At 36.5% G+C, this 22,772-nt stretch overlaps 2 protein-coding genes across 4 annotated transcripts in view; both read left to right on the top strand.

Moving 5' to 3' along the window:
- Nca (neurocalcin homolog) overlaps positions 1-22,772 on the top strand; it is a 363,981-nt gene that overhangs the window by 209,156 nt on the left and 132,053 nt on the right. The gene's annotated exons all lie outside the window — the stretch shown is intronic.
- LOC111513019 (neuronal calcium sensor 2) overlaps positions 1-22,772 on the top strand; it is a 242,850-nt gene that overhangs the window by 208,992 nt on the left and 11,086 nt on the right. The window lies entirely within an intron of this gene.

Below are 22,772 nucleotides of genomic sequence, written 5' to 3'. Positions count from 1 at the left end.
TTTGGATGCGTATAGTGTGATAGTTCTTGGCAACGCTTTCCATCATTCGTGACAGCTAATCAAAGTACTGAATAAAAATTCGAGGAAAGATGAAATACAAAGTTGTTTAATAGATAACACTTTTTTTTAAAGATTAATATACCAAAAACCAACTTTTTGAAGTTTTAGAGACAAAAACATTTGAAAAAGTATATGCCCTTGAGAGTATTGCTGAAAAGTATGGACACACCATACTGAGACTTTCTCCTCATTTTTGTGTTTTCACTCCCAACAGGAGCTAACCGCACATTTGTGGTTTTGCGGTTTCAATTAGGAGACCTAGCATTCCCAGGTATCATCGAACATCACCACGTAGGTTAGCTCCTGTTGGTGACACCGTGCATATGTGAAGTTTTTCATTTTTGGTAACCAGTTGTTGTCCGTCTTTGCAATTGGCTGCACCGCGCTGATTAGGCCAATAGCCAGAAACACGTGTCCGCGGTTTGCCCCTTTTTGAGTGTTATGTCCACAAATTTTCCCTTTTATATATATATATATATATATATATATATATATATATATATATATATATATATATATATATATCGTGTCGCAACTCAGTTCTCGCTTGGCTATTTACGAGAGGACTTTTAATTTGCTGTTTCACCCATTCATTCATTCATCCAAATAATAAAAGAACTCATTTAAAACTTAATAAAATATTTATTGTGAAAGAAACGGAAAAATACTTTAAATAAACTCACACTCAAATGTTAATAAAAAAAATACATTAAAATAATCAAAAAACTTACATTACACTGCCACCCAGCAGGATTGAAAAAAAGGAGATGTGCTGCATTTCTGATGACCCAATCGATACGTAAATGAATACTGTCTGTTGACTGTTAACTGTTAACTCTGATCCATGATCTTGACCTCCCTCAATATTTATAAAGAATTATACGCTGACATTGCGACTTTGATCCGGTCACTGTACTGAGGTAAAATGCACAGCATGCAATCTGTGCCAAGTTTGCATATTTGGAGATTGTTTTATATTCCATATCCTGTGATCGGATCAATTTCGATGTCTATGAACTTGAAATATCAAAAGATGGAATTCTGAATACTGAGTGTTCTTGTGTTAAAATATTGAAGTGAGGTTGGAATATCTTTCAATTCATATATTTACTCAAATGAATCTGAATCATTTCATGATTATTTTCTATATTTGACAATATATATATATATATATATATATATATATATATATATATATATATATATATATATATATATATATATATATATATATATATATATATATATATATATATAGGTATAAGTGGGTGTCCCACATTTTATGTGACAGGCAATATCTGGTTTGTTGAAGGAGATACACAAAAATGTTTCATACAAAAGTTTTAGGAGTTCATGAGAGCTATATTTTGATATAATTTTTAAATAAACAGGTTGTTTGGTGTAGGTGCTACAGACCAAAAATTCCATTTTTTTAAATAGAACGCCCTGTATATCATTACATATTCAGATGCTACGTTAAATTCTGATATCATTTCATGTTTGGTTTTTGAAATTCGGTTACGGCGTTGTTGAGTTATTGCACTTTTCCTTAAATATAAAGTTTCAAAAAAACTTATTTACTCGTACACGAATCCAGTCTATATCTTTTATTAAATTGAACTAGACTACTACTGAATACAAACCATTATTCTCACCTCTACGATACGATATCGATATCAGTTGAATATAATATTGAAATTCTTGAGAATGTGACTAACTTGAGGGTGAATTGCTTTATATTGCACAATTTCATCAAGTAGCTTATGCTTGTTGATGCCATAGTAACAAATTGAATTGTATCTACTTGTCAGTTCGACCCAGTGATTCTTTGCAAAACAGTAACTGTGTTCTTTGTGCGAAAACTCCAGTATGCCTTTCGCGTTTAGTCCAAGTGATTGCATTGATATGTTATTAATTTTTGGGGAATGTCAGAAAAACTGCCGTCAAGCACAACGTCTATACCAAGAACGTTTTCCAGACAGACCCATTCCGTCACGAATGACATTTTCGAGAGTTGTAGAAAAATTGCGAACTGGGTCATTTCCTTCTACTATAAAGCATCGTCATCATACGAGATCTGTTAGAACTGAAGATTTAGAGATCAATGTGTTGGTTTATATTATTATTCATCCACATGTTTCTATCCGTACTCTTGCAGAAGAAGTCGGTGTGAGTAAATCTAATGTACAGAGAATTCTAAAAGAAAATAAATACCACCCATTCAAAATTCAGTTGGTACAAGGTTTGAAACCCATGGACTTTGAACGACGACTTGAATTCATTGCTTGTATTCAGGTAATATTACATGAAAGTCCTAATAATGGAGTTGTGAATCGACATAACAGTCACTATTGGTCTCAAGAAAATCCCCACTGGGTCCGCGAAAGTAATTTTCAAACTACTTGGGGTATTAATGTATGGTATGGATTGTTCAATGGCCGCATCATAGGACCTTACTTTTTCAATGAAAATCTCAATGGATTGCGATATTTACATTTTCTAGAAAGTGATTTGATCCAGTTGATGGAAGATATTCCCATAGCAGAACGACAAGGAATTTGGTGGCAACAAGATGGTGCTCCTCCTCAGAATTCACAGGTTGTTACTGAATATCTGGATAGAACGTACCCAAATAGATGGATTGGTAATAAGGGTCCAATTCGGTGGCCGGCTCGTTCCCCAGATTTATCACCGCTTGATTTTTTCCTATGGGGTTATTTAAAAGATATTGTTTTCACTACTCCCCCTTTGAATGTGGATGATCTGAAAATGAAAATTCGACTAGCGTGCAGTGATATTACGCCTGATATTATAAGAGCGACTTGTACGAGAGAAGTGATTCGACGTTTCGAAGCCTGTATAATATCTAATGGGCATCACTTTGAACAATTTTTATGACTTATTTCTAGGTACCTACCATTCTTATGAAATGATTTATCAAGTTATATTATTTACATTGTTATTAATTAAAGATTTGTTTTCGAATACACCTCTTTCAATTTCGCAATTGTTTCATATTCAAAATGATTCCTGACTGAATTCAACTCAAAATTGAAACCATTACTTCGAACACCCAAAATTTTGACTAATTTTCATGTGATCTGATGCAGAGAGAATAATTGTATGAGATATTTTTAAAAATAATAGTCGTTCTCAAGACTTTACATTTTAAGCAATAACTCAACAATGTTGTAACCGAATTTCAAAAACCAAACATGAAATGATATCAGAATTTAACGTAGCATCTGAATATGTAATGATATACAGGGCGTTCTATTTTAAAAAATGGAAATTTGGTCTGTAGCACCTACACCAAACACCCTGTATATTTAAAAATTATATCAAAATATAGCTCTCATGAACTCCTAAAACTTTTGTATGAAACATTTTTGTGTATCTCCTTCAACAATCCAGATATTGCCTGTCACATAAAATGTGGGACACCCGATATATATATATATATATATATATATATATATATATATATATATATATATATATATATATATATATATATATATGTGTGTGTGTGTGTGTGTGTGTGTATGTGTGTTCTTCATTCTCGAAGCTCTACCAAGCTCAGTGACCCGTTTCTTGAATAGATTAGAATCCATCTCCGTCCACGGTAATTCCGCTCGACGAAAGGGGTTCAGGGTGAATCTTTCAAAGCTGATTGCGGAATGACTTAACTCCAAACTTCAAACTAAATTGGAGGGTTTGAATTGATATTCATTGTTGCCGCATTATACCCATTCATGGGGTAAAGCGAAGGATTCTGAAAGGAAATTCACAGGAAGCTGAACACAAAGGAGGTATTGTTTGAGAGTCATTTTTAGAAGCTTACTGATGATGGTTATACTGTTTGACTTCAATATTGGTAATAAAATTTAACTGAATTAAATAGCTTTGTTCCAATCCAGTTGACAATATAATGCTTGAAGACTGGCAGTAAAAAAATCTAAAGAAATGAACTTTAAACGTTCAAGCCAGTCTCGAATATACCTACACAATTGGTTGAATGGACTGACGACTCAGATCAGAAAACAACTACTCCCCTGGCTAATACCACGAAGGTTGGATTATATCCGACAGGCGTCTGTGCAGGAATCTTGACAGAAAATTTCCTGCATATGCAATTGGCAATACAACTGAAAGAGTCGACCTTCAATTTTGGAACGGGCACACTTGCAGACCGGTTTCGGGATCATGAGTGGCTAATTCTAAGACAAAAAAAATTCACATTACCATGTTTTTATTTTCACGAAATATTAAGCTACGTGCTACGAGATGTTTTTGAACAAGATAATTAAATTTACAATAGGGTTGCCGAAAATCAAAAACACCACTAACATGCCCGACTAGGTCAGTGGTTTGCACAAAGTCGTGGGTGCAACTAATTAAAAGAAAACCAATGATTTTTAACTGAATGGAGAAGCGCCACCAATTTTTGTTGGCCAGTTAAAAACTGGAAAACTGCCCAGTTAGTGGGGAAGCCCACAATTGAAATATTTAACTTCTCATAAAAGTAATAATTCTATTTGCAATGACTAAGGAAGTTTATTACAATAATAAAAAGAAGAAATACAGTGACCCCTCTGATTGCCGATTCCTCACTTCAATTGCTAGATTACCACTATCATAATAAATTCGCTAATATGTGCTAATATGTGACGTCACGTAAAAGCTTACACCACTCATCTCAATGAGGTAACTTGTACATTTTATTTTAGGAAATAAATAAACACCGGGTTCTTTATTCAAATAACTTAGTCTAAACTTAGCTGCTTTTCGGGTGCTCCTTTTTCGTAACCTGCCAGGGAATGAATACTGATCCGGCAGTATAGGTGGATACGGATGTAGTAGGAATCTGTTAATATTCCCAGTGGTAATTATTAGTGAAGGTAACGATCAGGAAACTTCTTCAAGAGACTGATCTGGCAATCGATTTCAATTTCCCAAATTCAAGCTGATGCAAATACGCCTTTCTTAGGAATATTCTAACACCCTGAAGAAAAATATTCTCATGACAACATCGTAATCAAAAGGTAAGAAAAATAAGGACAAAATTTATTATGAGTTCCATAGCTGAGTTGAACAAGGTTGTTTGAAAATACTGTACTAACCTCCTAATAATCGAGGGTGTTTCCAACACAAAACAGACAAAGATCGTCCTCTGAGAATTGAGAGAAAATACTGACTATTTGCCCTTTTTATAAAAATCCTGCTTTTGCAGCGGTGGTTTCCAATACTGTCCCAAAATACTCCAAACTTCACAATATCAAAAAGGAACCACAGTTGGCTGAAAATTCGAAAATCCCTTCTAGGTAGTTAACGAGCGAAATAATTCAACCAGGCAACCAGTTCATTCAGCAATTCACAATCGAAAAATATCTTTTCGCCAAAATTTCCGTCCTTATCCTTATGTCCTTGGGTGTGAAAAAAAAGGAACACGACCTATTTACCGACCTAGTCGGTGTCATAGGCGGGTTAGAAAGGTTTTAAATATACATAAATTCGCATGTGGAAATGAATAAACTAACCGATTATTAAAAGTATAAATAAATTGTTTAATTTATAACAAAGCAAAATTGTATCGTAACATACGTTCATACAAATTCCCATTTGCTAACACGAAATGAGGTAATTTACTCTCATCAAACGAGACGGAGAAACGACTTCCACCAGGAAAGAATAAACCGTAATGAGTACAAAGGTTCGCCACTTTATGTCGGGGCAAAATACCACTGAGGATCAGAAGTGAAACAAATTTTCCCAATTTCAAGAAAAAAGTCAAAGATTTTCTGGTGACAAGTTGTTTTTACTCCCTGAAAGAGTCTGAAAATAACATTTTTGTTTTTTTTTGGGAAAGAAAGTTTTTGGCTTTCTACTACTCCATGTCGATACAAAAAAAGATGAGGGAATCTTCCATTTAAAGTAGAACTCATGTGAATGATATCTGATTTTATTCCACAAGGAATGTTTGAAATACAAACTGAGTAAAGAAAAGTATCTTCTGTATAATTCAGTGTTCATATAGAAGTATTTGTTTCGAAAGATGTTTTTTCTTTCGTGTAACTCAATGTTTATATGAAAGTAGCTGTTTCAGGAGGACTTTCTTTCAATTTGTGTCTGAAAGTTACTTCTTTGCATGATATACACATCCATGTATAGAGTTACTTATTTTCAAATTGATTACTTCCTTTCTTTCTTTGGAAGATTCCCACATCTTTTTTTGTATCAAGATGGAGTAGTAGAAAGCTAAAAACTTTCTTTCCCAAAAATTAATCACTCCTTCAATTCAAATATTTTTGTGTAACTTGTGTTGTGAATTCTCATAGTATACAGGGTGTAACTGAGTAAGTGTAAAACATTTAAAGAGGTGATTCCTCATCGAAAAAAAGATAGGATCTTTTATATAAAAAAAAATTCATTGGAGCATCCCTTGTTAAGATACTGCCCCTTATAAGGGATACATAAAATTTGTATAACAATTTTTTTCACAAGCACTAAAAAAGTTACAATATTAAAAATAACCTGACGTTTTGTACTACCAAAAAGAAACTCAGTCAGAAATTTATTTGCTTTACCCCATGGTTGTAAGGGGTGGAAAACGCAACCCACAAAAATTATTTCCAATGTAACTTTTTGTCTTATTATTTGTTTACCATTAAATGATTCATTTCCGATAGCCTGTTTCATTCTAAACAAAAAATGTCTCTTGGGTTTTTTGCCCAAAACAGTTCGCAGCAAAAATTTTTTTACGAACAGCTAGCTGCATAGATACATCGTCATAAATGCGAAAATATGAAACTAATCTATCTAGTAGGTCACTATTAACGTGTTAGGAATCACACGTTACAGGTAAGACCTCGTTAGTTCTTAGCTCGCACAAGTTTCTCAACTTCTGAGAGTTGTCGTTCGTATGGGAGCGGCAGCTGATTAACGGAAAAACAGATTTTAAACAGATTAACGATAGTGACAATAAAATTGGTATGACGCTGTCAGTTTGTGAATTTTAGAAATTGAATTAATACTAATTGTGTATTGTTGCTCTGTTCTTAATTTGTTACTTTAATAATTCACTTGTTATTAAAAGGGCATACACAAATGAGGAAATGGCTGATATGCATTATATTTACGGTCTATCGCAGGGGAATGGGTTAGAAAGTTCTAGAAGATATACTGAAATGTATCCTCAACGGCAGTATCATAGCACATAGCACGGCAGCACATAGAATATTTGCTCGACTTCATCAACGATTATGAGAATATGGTTCATTCGACAAAAGAACGCAGAATTGTGGTCGCCATCGAGAAGTACGAACACTATAGCTTGAGGAAGCAGTACTTAATTTGATTTAAGAACAACCTTCTACCAGTAGAAAGATTGCTTTCCAGCTAAATGTTGATCATATGACGGTATATCGAATTTTAAAGGAGCAACTCTTATATCCTTACATCTGCAACGAGTACAGGCACTGTTACCGCGAGACTTTCCGAACCATCTTGAATTTTGCAATTGGATGCTGGAAATGATTAGAAGAAATTGTGACTTTCTGAAGACGATAGAATTCACAGACGAATGTAGTTTTTCTCGGGACAAGATTATTAGTTTTCATAATTATCACATATGTGCTGATGAAAATCCTCACGCTATTGTCGAAACTAACCACCAAGAACAGTTTTCTCTTAACGTGTGGCTCGAAGTTATTGGGGATGATTTAATTGGGCCTCATTCTCTACCTCCTCGATTAAATGGTGAGGCATACGTTCAATTTTTAAGAGAAGTGCATCCAGTACTGCTGGAGGAAGTTCCTTTGGGCGTCATAAGGGATATGTTTTTTATGCATGATGGGGCTCCCGCCAATTTTAGTCAAGTAGCACGTCAGCATATAACTGAAACATATGCAAATCAGTGGATAGGTCGAGGAGGACCACAGAACTGGCCCGCTCGATCCCCGGATCTCAATTCTCTCGATTTCTCTATTTGGGGCCATTTACAGCATTTGGTTTATCGTACTCCTGTTCGCGATGTAGAGGACTTAAGAAACCGCATCATCGATACGTGCAGGGTAATCATAGATACTCAAGGAATATTTGAGCGAATACGTGGCTCAATGCGCCGACGTCTAGACGCATGCGTAATGTCTGAAGGTAGACATATTGAATATTTACTATGATTTCTACATGTTATGTGTTTTGTTATTAATGAATTAGTTTTGTTTATTACCCTTTGATCGTTTGATGCAGGTACTAACTACAAAATAACAATAAATTCAGTTCGCATTTATGACGATGCAAAATAAACCAGTTCGATGCTGCGAACTGGTTTATTTTGGGCAAAAAACCAAAGAGACATTTTTTGTTTAGAATAAAACAGGCTATTGGAAATTAATTTTTAAATGGTAAACAAATAATAAGACAAAAAGTTACATTGGAAATAATTTTTAGGGGTTGCGTTTTCCACCCCTTACAATCATGGGGTAAAACAAATAAATTACTGGCTAAGTGTCTTTTTGGTAGTACAAAACGTCAGTTTAATTTCAATATTGTAACTTTTTCAGTGCTTGTGAAAAAAATTGTTATACAAATTTTATGTAGCCCCTTTGAGGGGTTGTATCTTAACAAGGGATGCTCCAATGAAGTTTTTTTTTATGAAAGATGCTATCTTTTTTTAGATGAGGAATCACCTCCTTAAATGTTTTATACTTATTCAGTTACACCCTGTATATTATGTGAATAACTTTTCAATACAAGTCATGAAATTATAAAACAACAACAAAAAATGCTCGGCGCTCCGGGGCAACTTCATTGATTCCAATGGCGTATTTGCCTTTTCAGCTGTAGGAAAACCTTGAAAAATCTGCAGCAACACATCATCTGAATATCTTGATCTGCCAATGCCCTCTCTTTCGTAAAAGAAAATGTAGGGTGTCTCCAGAGGCTCCAATAAATTCAATACATCGCCAGAACACTTGGTGAATTATATAAGTGATATTATGCCATAAAACTTTTGTAGAATATGATGTGTCATGTATACATTCATGTATCAAAAGTGATGAAAGAATTTTAACTTGACTTTGACTTTGTTAACTAGTAACAACTCTATCTCGTGAACAAAGGCCCCAAGCCCCATATTCTGACAGAAATATACGTACAACAAAAATAAATATTTCTATTAGTTAACAAACGTTCCCTTACGTAGGTACGTTGAGAGAGACTTATGATTCCAGATTCAAATTTGAAATATTCATATTTAATATTCGAAAATGATAAACATGAAAATCGGCTGAAAATGAAAAGAAGATAGCACCATGTTTTGTTTGTATGATCCAACTGAATTGTGTAGCGTTAACCTTGTAAATAAAACACTACTTCAACATTTGACTATTTACTTCGATAGTAGGTATTGGAATATTTTTACAGTACGTGAAAATGGAAGAGAACAAACAAATGTTTAACTATTGCCGTTTACGACAGAACTTGATAGATTGCAAGTCACAAATAATTCAGAAAATTCGTTAGAATACGTCAGGGATACAGATTTGATTTGTGGAATGTCCTATTAGCAACATTGGGATGGAAAATGTGGCTAGTCATCTATTACCCTGAACATCTTTGCTAACGATGTAATATGATTTGTTCTTTGGGAAAAAAGTTTTTGGCTTTCTACTACTCCATCCTAATACAAAAAAAGGGTTGAGGGAATCTTCCAAAGAAAGGAAGAAAGTAATCAATTTGAAATAAGTAACTCTATACATGGATGTGTAGATCATGCAAAGAAGTAATTTTCAGACACAAACTGAAAGAAAGTCCTCCTGAAACAGCTACTTTCATATAAACAGGAGGACTTTCTTTCAGTTTGTGCCTGAAAGTTACTTCTTTGCATGATCTACACATCCATGTAAAGAGTTACTTATTTTCAAATTGATTATTTCCTTCCTTTCTTTGGAAGATTCCCTCAACCCTTTTTTTTGTATTTAGATGGAGTAGTAGAAAGCCAAAAACTTTTTTTCCCAAAAATTAATCACTCCTAAAAATATAACCCCTTCAATTCAGATTTGTTCTTGTTTCGTCAATTCGTGATTCGTCACCTGCCCCAAAATTTCTTGTTTCGTCACCTGTACCTTTTTGACTTTTTCGCAGGTAATATCTACAATAATCTACACTAATATTATAAAGAGGAAAGATTTTTTGTTTGAATTGAATAGGTTCCGAAAATACTGGGTCGATTTGAAAATTTCTTTTACCATTGGAATCCTATATTATCCCTGATTTAATTTTAAGGCAGTACGAAGTTTGCAGGGTCAGCCAGTGTTATTATAAACAAACAAACTAAAGTAGCGCAGGTGCAAAGATGAGGTGACGAAACAAGAACACCTCAAGCAGGTATATTTTGCAGTTGACGAAACAAGAATAAAATGGGTCATAACAGGTAAAATTTCCCTAGGTGACGAAACAAGAAACTACCTGTAATATGATATGTCAGGGGAGTCGTAAATATGCCATTCCAGAGCAATCAGTAATTATATGCCACTTTTTGATCATTTCCGCAGAATACGAGGTTATTGTCACAGCCTTGTCATCCTATAAGTTCACTATAAATTAATTGACACGTCACTGCTTTTTCTTAAAGTAAAAATTATTATTGAAACGATGAAGTGCCCGTCATCGTACTTAAAAAGTGCGCAAATGAACTCTCACCAGTATTTTGCAGACTTTTCAACTTGTCTTATAAGAAAGGGGTTTTTCCTTCTTGTTGGAAGATTGCTCACGTTCAGCCTATTCCTAAAAAGGACAAGAAAACTTTCCAAATAACTATAGGCCAGTCGCTTTGCTATCAGTGATATAAAAAATCATGGAGAAAGTCGCAAACCACAATATCCTCAAATATTTGGAAGGCTTCAACATCTTGAGCGATTATCAATATGGCTTTCGGAAACAAAGATCAACAGGCGACCTTCTATCGTATGTAACCCATATTTGGAATAACGCAATCGAGAAACATGGGGAATCAAGAGCTGTTGCGCTTGATATTTCTAAGGCCTTTGATTGTGTGTGGCATGAGGGTTTGCTGGCCAAACTTCGATGCTATGGCTTGTCGGATCTTTTTGTGTATGGCTCTTGATCTTCCTGAAAGAACGTCCCCTGCAGATGACCGTCGATGGATATCTCTCGAATATACCCTGGACCTGTACGTTGAGGAGGTTGCGTTAATGGCCATGTTACAATTGCGCACGACTGGTGTGAACCTCGAAGTAGAATTGGATCAATTGAGGCTGAACTTATGGCGAGAAGCGCTTACTGCGCATATATGCAGACGGCTCAAAAACCAAAGAAGGCTCAAGATGTGGAAAGTGCTCCAGATCACTGAGCCTAAGAATTAAGTGGGAAATGGGAAAAATTCCTGCGTGGTTCAAACAGAACTGGCTGGTATCTCAATTGTCATAAAAGAAATATCCAGAAAAGGAATTTCTGACAAAAACATAACAATCTGCACTTATAACAGACACGCTCTATTAGCCTTGAACAGAAAACGTGTAACCTCAGTCCAAGTACTAGAGTGCAACCAAGTTTTGCCAAAGCCTCGGTAGATAATAACATTATCCTGAGGTGTTTTAAAGGACACGGCAGGAGTAAAGGTGTAGGGACTTTTCCTACAACTGCTTGATATGAAAACATTTCATTTCTCTATTGCCAAGCACGCATCCAAATCGAACACTGTAATCGAACACTCGAGAATCGAGTGGTCGAATTCTCGAGAGTTGTGTTGTGTAGACTGAATATCCGGTTCTCGGCCACCTGGGGCGAAATCTGGTGCGACCTGTCGAACGAACAACATCGATTCTGTTCACTGAGAGTCAGTCCTTCCAAGCCACGTGGCCCCTCAGATTTTTCTTGTTATTTTGTCGTAGTGTTTTGTAGTTGTGTTTTGTGTTAATAAATGTTATCGTTGAACACGTCTGAATAATAATTTATCGACTCTTTAGCCAAGAAAGCGGCTGGACTAAGAATTATAGGACCCAGTGGCACCTACGGCCTGATGACTTCGATAATTGGGGAACTAGCCAAACGTCACACCTATGCTCAATCCTCAAAGAGATGGGATGAAATCAAAGGATGCAATCTTGCAAGGATCACCCTCGGCAACCCTGGGAAGCTGGCGCCGAAGAAATATCTGGCATGACCAGGAAAAATCTACGCTTAACAATAGGATTTCTGACTGGCCACTGTCAATTAAGGAAACACCTCCACAATATGAGGCTAGTGAACACAGCTCTATGCAGGATGTGTGAACAGGAAGATGAAACTGTCAGGCATGTCCTATGCGAATGTCCGGAGTTTGTGACAAACCACATCTATTTGATCTATTTCCATTTCAACTTGTATCGTTTCGCCATCTAGTGAATTTTCTCGGTAACTTCCGCCGCAGTAGAGGTCGATTCCTGTTGTTCACAGTTTTCTACCGCCCTTAATCATAAGTAGCAACGACTCTCATGCCCTCCGGGTTTTTTTCATTTGCAAAGTATTTCCAGTGTCGAGTTTTTCATGAACGACTGTCGAGATTCTTTTTCGTCTCTAGAGATCTGAGTGGAAGCGTTTTTGATGCGCCATATTTGCTAGATTATTCGAAGATTTGTCTTGCTTGCTTTTTGAAGTGGACTCCGTTCTAAATTACCTTATCGTGGTCCTTAAGGACAAGATTCACCGTTGAGTCCCGTGCCTGTAATAATTTTAGGTGGGTAATGATTTTTATTACTATAAATGATGTAACACGTTTGTGAAGTTTGTATTACCTACTTTTAACAATTTTATTGAAACACTTATCATTGGATCAGCAGCAACCCCTTTCGAAAAACCCTGAGATTGAACCATTACAAGTTATCGTCAATAAGAGACTGTGTGTTCGGCGAGTCTTGGCCTACACCTGCAGTTATGAAGAAGATGTCTTCCAGAGACCTGTTCACCTGGAAAGGACAGGATGGACGATGACCTAGGACAACCCCCTTGGGAGGATGTATAATGGGTCACATGTGGCTTAAGAGCTGTGGGCCTACATTCAGCCTCCATACCACCCTACATATACAGATACAGATCTCTCGAATACTTTTACTGGTGATTCCCAGGGATCCATATTATCTGCAAACCTCTTTTTATTGTATATCAACGACCTATTGGAAAAAACCAAGAATCCATTATATTGCTTTGCTGACGACAGCATACTTGTCTCTTCATTCCATTTGGATTCCAGGATATCGGCTACCGGCAGCAGGAGGTTGCATACCTTGATGAGGTGAGGATCTAAAAGTGATTTCGAATTGAGGTGAAATTTACCAGGTTCAATTCAATGCCAGAAAAACCCTGGAAGCGGTATTTTTTTCAAGAAGATAAACGTCTCCGAACCGGATATGATAATGTCAGGTCAGACAATTCCGCTTTCTGCTTCGATAAGTTTGTTGGAGGGTTGAAATGGACACCAATATGTCTTGGCACAATCATGTCGCTGGAATTGCAAAGGCTGCTTCTCAAAAGCTTGGAACACTATTCTGAACCAGAAAACTGTAACACCTCAGCAACTCTTGATACTTTATTAAGCTCAGATCAGACCTTCTTTGGAGTATTGTTCTCATGTATGAAGTTCTGCCCCCAAACATAGCCTGAAGTTGCTGGATTCCATCCAGAAAAGAGCCTCGCCTGATTGGAGACGCGAACATCACGTGCAACATCGAAGAAAGGTTGGAGATTTGTCTCTCTTCTCTAGATACTTTCACGGAAAGTGTTCAAGTGACTTGGCACATTTGAGTCATCCAAGAGCGGTACATATCAGAAATACGCAACGGACTGTGGCTGCTCATCGTTTTGAGGTTCAAGTCAATACACCTTGAACTTCACTATTTAAGAACTCTTACATTTGGAGAACTACGCTCGAGTGGAATTAACTTCCTGAGAACGTTTTTCCAAATGGTTTTAATCTCCAGCGATTAAAATCCAATGTGAATCGCTACTTTCGCACTAGCACCGCTCTGAGAGCGCCTTAAGGAGTTTCCTGTGGTGCTTGTATTTTGTCCTTGAATTCAAAAACATTTCAATTGAGAACAATCGAAAAACTCAATATCATTCTACGAGTAGTGAATGTTTACGATTCCACTCTGAAGTGGAAATTCCAACAACTCGATATCGATCGCATACAGATATATATATATATATATATATATATATATATATATATATATATATATATATATATATATATATATATATATATATATATATATATATATATATATATATATATATATATATGAATCAATATGACCTACACGCCTAAAATATTTCAGACGAAGCGGCGTTTTCGCTTCTACTAAAAAGCGGCTTCTTTGATTTTTCAAATGGAACACCCCATATATAATATCATATTATGATTCATTATCACTTTGTCAACAAATTCATATACCATTTCCTTATACCTATCGATATTTTTTTCACCAAACATGAACTTTTATAAATGCTGATAATCTTGAACTCTCTTGCACTAAAACTATCAAATTTGAAATGGAGTGGAGTGATACTATGAGGATCTTCACTTCGAGTCATATTTCCATTTGCCTCATACAGGGTCTTCAAAAAATGCAGATACTTTGATCTCATGAAAAAATGAGTGGAACTCGATTTTTTCGTTGGTGGTTTTGACTGATTGTGATAGCTACCAATTATAATAGAATAATGTCAAGATTAGGTTACAGTAATGAAGATTTCTTGAATTTATTAATAATTTATGGTGAGTGCAATAGAATTGCAAGTAGAACATGCCGAGTATTTCATGAAAGATATCCACAACTTCCGAAGCCGAATAATAATGTGATAAATCGACTACTAAAAAACTGTAGGTTGCATGGAACCTTCCGTCCAAAAATCATTCGTAAGAAGACTAAAGTGGATGATGATGACAATGGTATAACAGTTTTGGAATACTTTCATGCATTTCCAAATGCTTCTCTGCACGAGGCTGAAAGGGAGATAGGTATACCCTACGTGACAATTTGTCGAATTCTTAGTAAGCATAAATGGCATCCCTATAAGTTCTACTGTGTCCAACATTTGAAAGAGACTGATTTACCTCGTAGAGTGGAATTCTTTGAATGGTTCCTTGTCAAGACTCAAGAGGATGAACATTTCCTTGACAATATCATATGGACAGATGAGGCCAAGTTCACAAAAAATGGAGTTTTCAATATACACAACAGTCATTATTGGGCGCCAGAAAATCCCCATGTTGTCCGCCAAAGGGGTTCTCAAGAAAGATGGCAATTCAATGTATTTTGTGCCATAAAGAATGAGTCAATTTTTTATATCGAGTTTTATGATGATAATTTGAATGCATCAAAATATGAAGATTTACTGAGGAATGGAATTCAAATGATTTTAAATAATAGACCAGGAAGAGAACGTGTATGGTACCAAATGGATGGTGCTCCACTCCATAATTTTCATTCAGTCAGCGAAGCTTTAACCGAAATCTTCGAAGACAGATGGATTGGTAATAATGGACCTTTTCGTTGGCCTCCTAGAACACTAGATGACAATCCATTAGATTATTTCGTGTGGGGTTTCATTAAAAATATGGTTTACTCTACTCCAATAACAACAATGGAAGATATGAAATCGAGAGTTACAACTGCTTTCAGTAGTATGACTCCAGACTTGATCTGTATTTTACGGTCCTATGTTTATATGTATGGAATGTATATTTACATGTTTTGTTTGTTTACATATTTATAAGTATAAGTTGACATATTCGATACCATGTTGTTGGTCCATAAGTGAATACATTTCTTTCTTCCTTTCTTTCTTTCTTTCTAGAGAAAGTAATCCCAACCCCACATCTAATATTCCATTCGCGGAAATTATTGACATAATGAGGCATAATACTTCGTTCTCAGCCAGAAAGTAGTCGGTTTGGAAAAGGTTAATGTTTCGATTTTCTGTTTGAAACATGTTTTTCCTTATCTCATGTAATAATGTATAATTGCTTTTAATCTGCCGATGATATAAAAATCCATGTACCTCGCGACTTCAAAACGCCCTTTCATGAACACGAACAGTTTCAGCACATAATACGTATGTTGAATTTTGCACTAGACCAACCAAGCCACTTTCTCTCACGTAAAATGGCCGCAATTATCGACACGCAACAAAGTCATCAGTTAGATCGGTTTCTCTTATCGCGAAAAACCAACTGAAATCGGGTGGGGGTTGTTCTTTGGGGTTCATTACGTCAGCAAACTGGGCTTGCCCACGGAGACCAAAATGCATCGTCAAAAAAGCAAATGGAAAGAAGGATTGCTATGACTAGTCTATTTTCTTAAGCAGTGGAGTAATAAATAGTTTTCAAGTACCTGTTCCGTAGGCGTACATAACTGAGACGGTTGAAAAGTGAAAAATCTTGTATGATTTGATGTAGCTAGTCTAAAAATACTTTATAACACGCTTTTATTTGCTTCACCTGCATGTGTGTATGTTTGTTTGTTGGTTTGTAACTCTTCTGTCTTGTTTGAATGCTCGATATCTATATATGACATAATTATCTACATCATTGCTTGATCTATTCGCGGGCAGAGGGAGATGGACGTAACCTCCTTGATATAATTCGAACTCACTTTACAATGCCCGCAATCCCCGACAACTCGAGCATTGCGACCCTTACTACATAGCATTAGTTAATGATAATGAAACAGCCAAAAAAATCATTAAAATAGCTTTAACACAGTCATCTCCAGCCGTGATCACACCCAAAAATGTTTTTACTTTTGAATTTCGATTGAAATTTTCAATAATTTCTATGCAAGGCACTTTTAAAACTAATTAATACTGTTTATTGTATGATTTTCACTATAAAGGGTTTTACAATAACCGCGACACGTGTTTCGCTATACAATAGCTTACTCAAGCTTAAACTAAAAGTTCATTCTAATTTACAACAATTTTATACTCTAAGCTATTACCTACTCGTATGCCTACTTTCTGATGAATGAATCTACCTGAACACGTCAGGTATGAATTCATTAACTATAGCAGGTATGAATTCATACCTGATCTCTTCGAGTAGATTCATTCATTAGAAAGTTGGCATACGAGTAGGTTAGAGTATCTGTATCTGTAGAGTAGGGAGGGTGAGTGTAAGCCCACAGCACTTAGACCACATGTGACTCATTGTACATCCTCCCAAGAAGTTGTCCTCCTAGGTCATCGTCCATCCTGTCCTTTCCAGGAAGGTGGACAGGTCACTGGGATACATCTTTTATATCGGCAGGTGTAGGCCAAGACTCGCCGAACACAAACTCTCTTATTGACGATAACTCCGGGTACTCGCATAGGACATGCCTGACAGTCTCATCTTCCCGTTCACACATCCTGCATAGAGGTATCCAACTAGCCCCATATTATGGAGGTGATTTCTCAGTTGACAGTGGCCAGTAAGAAATCCTACTGTTGAGCGTTGATTTTTTCTGGTCATCGCCAGATATTTCTTTGGTGCCAGCTTCCCAGGGTCGCCCAAGGTGATCTTGGCAAGATTGCATCCTTTGATTCCATCCCATTTCTTTAAAGATTAAGCATGGGTGTAACATTTGGCTGGTTCCGCAATTGTCGAAGTCATCAGGCCGTAGGTGCCATTGGGTCCTAAAATTCTCAGTCCAGCCGCTTTCTTGGCTAAAGAGTTGGCAATGCGATTACCTTTACTCCTGTCGTGCCCTTTAAACCACCTCAGGATGATGTTATTATCTACCGAGGCTTTGGCTAAATCTTGGTGACACTCTAGTACTAGCCCCGAGGTTATACGTTGTCTGTTCAAGGCTAATAGGCTTGTCTGCTGTCAGTGTAGATTGTTATGTTATTGCCAGAGATTCCTTTTCTGGTTTCTTCTTTTGTGACGATTGAAATATCAGCCAGTTCTGTTTGGAACACGCTGGTATTTCTTCCCATTTCCCACTTAATCCTTAGGCTTAGTGATCTGGAGTACACTCCACATCCTGAGCCTTCTTTGGTTTTTGAGCCGTGTGTTCTGCTTAATTTGTAGTATTTTGTAGGGTTTATCAAACACAAACCTGGGTTCAATTGCATCACTGGTTGCCTGCAGCAGAGGCTGCGCAGTAAGCGCTTCCCTCCATAGGCCCAGCCTCAATTGACCCAATTCTACTTCGAAGTTTACACCAGCCGTGCGCAAAAAGGATGATATCATGATTCGATCCGATCTTATAGAGATTCAATTAGTTACTTTATTACCTGTAAGTAGTATAGCTAACCTGGTTCTAGATACGATGGTAACTATGCCATCGAGTTCTCCATCGCGGTCGTTAGGGGTGTGGTTGTTTGGGGTGAAGAAGTGTGTCAAAAAGGCCTTGTGTACGAAGAACAATGGTATTTAGTCACAATGTGACATTTCTTGAGCAACCCTTGTTCTTGTAGATCGTCAATGACCAGAGGGTTGTTCTTGTAGATGGACAATGACCAGAGGGTGCTGTAAGAAGAAGAAGAGGCAGCCCTCAGCGAACCGGAGGGTGTAGGCTAACCGTATTGAAGCGGGTTGTGTGTATTAGAGACCTTTCGGCTCAGTGAATCCTCTTCGGCCAACCCCCTTCGGCCAACCCTCTTTGGGTAACCCCTTTTCGGGCACCCCTCTTCAGCAACCCTTTTTCGGTAAACAATGTACCCTAGCGTACGCCAATGTTTTTTATGCATATGAATTAACGATAAAACCTTTTCGTGACAATCGTTATTGATAAAGTGGCTTCTTCAGTTTTCTCTTCAGTAAAACAAATCATCATTAAGTGGCTTCGACAAAAAACAGATGATTTGATGACAGTGTGGTTAAAAAAACTTTTTTCATAATATTTTCTAATAAAGCTCGTTTCAAGAAATATGTTGTCGACAAGATGGCCCCGAAAAGAAATATTATTCTGCATCTGTTCCCTATCATTGTGAACTCAATCCCATGGAAATCGTTTGGGCGCGAGTAAAGGGTTTCGTGACAAGGAAAAAAAATCGCAGGGGGTAAATCTGATGAAAACGGTGGCTGAAACATGATTACGTTGTTGTTTTTAGCAAAAAAATTACGAACAAGCAATGACGACTGAGCAGATGCATTATCGTGATTCAAAAGCCATTGTATGAAGGAGCCAGTTTTGAAAAACATCAAAAAAAGTTAACGTCAGGTGATGGTTATTGAATAAAATTGCTTTTTGTAAATAATTAGTTTAATAGTCATTGTTATCCAATCAAAATAAAATGAGATACAATGACAGAAATTAGGAATATGGCAACTTGAAAAAAAAGGGAAATCGGCTCAAAGAAACATGTGTATGAAAGAGCTGGGCATGTGATATGAAAGAGCCGGCTTCCTCTTTACAAAAAAAGAATCTTTCAGCAAATAAAAATCACTTAATAAAAATAAACTATTTATCTTAGTCGTGTCACGAAGTGTTCTGGCGATGCATTGAATTTATTGGAGCCTCTGAAGACACCCTACATTTTGTTTTATAAGAGAGAGAACATTGTTAGATCAAGATATTCAGATGATGTGGTGCTGCAGGTTTTTCCGGGTTTTTCTGCAGCTGAAAAAGCAAATGCGCCACTGGAATCAATGTAGTCGCCCCGGAGCGACAAATAATTTTTATTGTTGTTTTTATTTTATTTTCATCGTTGTTTTAATAAAATAAATTAAATTGACCAAAAAAAATGTATCTGTTATATGAATCTTATCAATCTGTAAAATTGCATATTTCAGTGAAAATCAGTTATTTATCGGTCTTAAATCATAATCCACTTGTTCATAACTATTCGATATCTTGTTTTGAAAGGCCCGTAAACCGCAGCATTCAGAGGTTGGAGTATATGGCTACAATGAGGTGGAAATATTAACACTTTTATAAAATGATCTCTGGCAAATTCTATGACATGGAGATTAACATGGGAGATATGGATATCTAATAAAAGCAATGCTGGATTTTCTTTTGTTGGTTTGACATGAATAACAAAATGTTCCATGGCCTTCGTAAAATCATTTTCGGTCTTCCAGCCCGAAGTATGGGCTGAACCCAATGCTCCAGAAGGCCCATTATTCAAAATGTGCTCCTTATAAATTACCCGTGGGAATATAAACACGTCATGAGTATACCTCGTTCAACAGAAGTAACTTGTCCAATTTGTTTTGACCCTTTTTCACCGATGATTCCAGGAGGGGCTGAAACGGTGCTGCATTCTGAAGCCGGCTCTTTCAAAGCCTCCACAAGTGGCTCTTTCAAAACATTTTTTCATTTAAGTTGTAACCTCAAAATACAGCTATTTCGCGTAAACATTATGACATCAATATTATCGTAATGCTAAATATATGCCTAACAATACAACATCAATTTTATCAATTCATGCTGCACTTTTCTTTGTAAAACAAAAAGTGAACGGAAAAAAACTTACTTTTTGGTCCTAAAATCTTTGAAATAGTCTACCGACGCCATTCGTTCTCGCAGAATTGTTAAATGTTTGTGGATGACAGCTGTTCAGTGTTGCCATATAGACATTAAAATCAAATTATGGTAAGATTTTGGTAAGCCTGGCTCTTTCATACACACACTCCCCTAATTGTTTTTCCACCGTACCGGACGTTTTCTTCGTATTTCTTCTCATTAACGGCGCATAACAATTAGGAAAACCTTTGACATTTGATGGAAGTTGACGTCCTTTTTTGGTCTCGGCTCTCCGGGGCTCTTCCATTGGAAAGCTTGGACTTTGTTTTTGATGTCATATCCATATATGAATCTTCAACAGTTATGACCCTTCTAATCTGAATCGCCGTTGACGTCATTCAACAATTTCTGAGCAATAATCTTATCAAACTTCATCAATTTTGTAACGAACTTCGCCGCTATACACTTCATGTCTAAAATTGAAAGACTATATAGCGAGGCAATGGAAATTCAAAAACACGGGGATAATCTCAATAGAAAAAAGGGGCAATGAATATCAATAAAATCTGGCTACCAGTCCTTAATTGTACACAAATAAGGTCAGGTAATCCAATTATAAGAAATCTGCGAGTGAGTTATATATCATTGTTAGTAGCTTTTTATTATTGAGATTTCCGAGTTGATAGAATTTATAAGATAATTTAATAAGTCTTTTAACAGTCTGGTCTACATGTTCGTCCCATCGTAGATGTTGGTCTACATATACACCAAGATATTTCATGTTGCTAACCTTATCAACTGTAGGACATGTGCATATCATTGGGGTTTGGCAAATAGGTTTGTGTATAGTGAGCTTATTTTTGGAAGGTTGATCTTTATTTGTGGGGGTAAATGTTACGTACTCAGTTTTAGCGGTGTTTAGGGTCAAAAGACTCGTGTTTAACCAAGAGAAAACAGATATGAGTCCTCTTCCACCTCTTTCAAAGACGTCGTCCCACGTATCGCCTAGAAATGACAGAGCTGTATCGTCTGCATAAGATATAATGTTGCCTTGGATGTTTTCAAGTTTGTAAATGTCATTGATAAGAACAAAATTGGGCCTAGTACTATCCCTGTGGGGCGCTCATGGTTAAAGGTAGTGGATCACTATAAATATTGTTTCAAAAACCTCAGTAAAATATGATGATTGATAGTGTCAAAGTCTTTCGCCAAATCTAAAAAGACTGTTAGGCACTTTTTGCCAATATTGAAATTATTCCATATACTATGAACCAATTGAAAGACAGCATTTTCTGTTGACATATGTTCTCTGACTCCAAACTGGCATTCATTTAAGATATTATTCTTTTTGATGCCAGATTTGAATATTGGGATGGTAAAAGAGTGTTTAAAAGCAATAAGTACATATCCTTGTATGAAACATAGGTTGATAAATGACACAATGGAGTCAGAAAAAAGCATTTATATTTTTTAATAAATTGAACTGATACACCATCAGGGCCAACGGTGCTGTTGTTTTTCAGAGTGAATATAATTTTCACAACCTCGTTTTCTGTAACCGGATTCTGGAAAATAGAGTCCGAAATATTAGAATCTCTTTCTGGTAAAGTGCCGTGTTTATCAATTTTTTCTGCCTAGTTGTACAATCGATCGCTTGAAATCTTTTCCCGGCAGTGGGCCCTTTTTTTTCTTATGGACAAAATACAAGCACTACAGGCTCTGAGGCGTTCTCAGAGCGGTGTCTGCACGAAAGTAGCGGATCACATTGGATTTGAATCGCTGGAGAATAAATCCATTTGGAAAAACGTTCTCAGAAAGTTTATTCCACATAAACGCAGTTCTCCAGATGAAAGAGTTCTCAAATATAGACTATATAATACAGAAACATCTAACCCATACCGAACCTAAAAACCCATTTAATAAGAAAATTCCAGGTGAAATTTGTGACTTATCTATAAGTGATAGAATTTTTTTACTATTTTTTCCGCAATCTGCACACAAAATACTGTTAAAATCACTAGTTGAATATCCTACAATTTTTTCATCGGAGACGTGATATTATTATTATTATTATTTCCACCGTAGTGTGCGCTGGTCAGGCCCTATCCCCCGAAGCCCCGATACATTCGGGAGGGCGCGCCAGCATAATCAACCAATGACCACTCCCCACACCGTGGGGTAAGTGATCATTGGGTCCGAGAATCATGTGCCCTGAGCAATTATTATTATTATATAAATGAACCATACTGTATA

This window comes from Leptinotarsa decemlineata, unplaced genomic scaffold (genome assembly GCF_025532065.1).
Source record: "Leptinotarsa decemlineata unplaced genomic scaffold, Ldec_3_MD MMD2_P_RNA_scaffold_12, whole genome shotgun sequence".
Classification (NCBI taxonomy): Eukaryota; Metazoa; Arthropoda; class Insecta; order Coleoptera; family Chrysomelidae; genus Leptinotarsa; species Leptinotarsa decemlineata.
This window is presented reverse-complemented; position numbering and strand designations above follow the sequence as displayed.